Source organism: Oncorhynchus nerka, linkage group LG21 (genome assembly GCF_034236695.1).
Source record: "Oncorhynchus nerka isolate Pitt River linkage group LG21, Oner_Uvic_2.0, whole genome shotgun sequence".
Taxonomy (NCBI): domain Eukaryota; kingdom Metazoa; phylum Chordata; class Actinopteri; order Salmoniformes; family Salmonidae; genus Oncorhynchus; species Oncorhynchus nerka.
Genome location: NC_088416.1, coordinates 32842834 through 32844426, shown reverse-complemented (window position 1 = coordinate 32844426; position 1593 = coordinate 32842834).

Below are 1593 nucleotides of genomic sequence, written 5' to 3'. Positions count from 1 at the left end.
AAAGTAAATTTAGGTCAGAACATCTATGACCAATGCATTGAGAGTGAAATACTGTAAAGTATTTTATTCAATATTTTTTCAAGGCTGGAAGTCAATGTTTACTTGAAGTCCATTTTAGGGGCATGAATTTATATGAAAAATGTTGCCATTTATCCTAAAGAATTTTTGGCTTCCAAAACCGCCCGTACAATCAGTTTCCATTCCAATATATCTACAATTAAACTATCTTCCAAAAAAGAATGTCAGCCCTTCAGCGTAATCCTTTGTAGATTGAAAAGAAAACTTAATATTTAAGACTGCAGTCCTTTAAAGTGTCCCATGAATAATTTTTTACACCATCTGTACTTCGGCATCAGGATGTCAGCATATTTCATTGAAACTCTGCATCAATCCCATTCACATAAAAAAAAGAGTGAAAATGAAAAATTCATGGCTGTAAAACCAAGAACCGTAAGAGAGAATCCCTGGAAATCAAATGCCAGCTTTCTTGCATTCCACGTCAACCAGATGAGAGGTAGGGTAAGAAAATATTGAGCCTGGACAGAGAAAGAGGGGGGGGGGGACTGGGGTGGATAAGGAACTCCAAAAATGTTGTGGTTGTTAGGACATCAGCCCACCGCTGTTGAATGGGCAAGCTGTTAGTCCAGGTGGGCAGATAGAGGACCGGAATTCTGGGCAGGAATGGCCAAAAGGTTGACTTGCTGGCTGACAGAGGAGGAGAAAGTTCTCAAGGATAATTGGTGCAGAAAAAAAGCTGTTGACTATAAAGAGAAAGACTAGGACTTCTTGGAGTCCTGTGTGTTGCGTTTCTTGAGGTCACTCAGGTCAACTGGTGTGAAAGCTGCAAGAAAGGATAAAAATAACATTACTACTCTGTCTTTTTGACAAATCTAGTAAATAGCCTGTTTAAATGACAAACATACTCAGATCCATCAAGTCACTTACAATTTAAGTTGGGATTTGGGTTCTTTTCCACATACTCCTGTGGTCCACGGTCTTTGTCGCTGCTCTGTGGTGACCGGATGTCTCTGAGCACACACTGCCAGGCTGTAAAGAAGCATACACATGCCAGCTTTCAACCATCTCCTTACATACCACATTCCATCCAAATGGCTCATCTGAGCTCAGTGGTACAGGGCTCTGTAAGGAGCTTTGGATCATGTTGATGGCCAACATATAAGCCTACTCAGGTGAGAGACGTTAAGGGCTAGTCTTAGTAAGAGATCGGCCTTTGAGGCAGACTCACTTTCATGAAACGCACATTCTCCTCATGCGCTGAGTGAAGAGCTCCCCACTGTTCGTAGGAGACCGAGGGCTGGAAGTCCGCTTGTAGTTGTTCACCATCCTGGGAGCAGATGAGCTATAAAGCAGCAAAGATACAAATAAAAAACAAATAAAACAAACAGCAAAACAGCAAGAAAGAATGAAAACACAGAACAGACAGGCTGGAAAACACAACATACGTTTTTCTGGCATGCATGCAGTATACCTGATTCTACAAGATACAGCTTGATATACAGTTACCACACAACACAACCATAACAGGTAAACAACTCTCTTCCAACCTCATTCTGTGTGCAGTCTGCCTCTTGC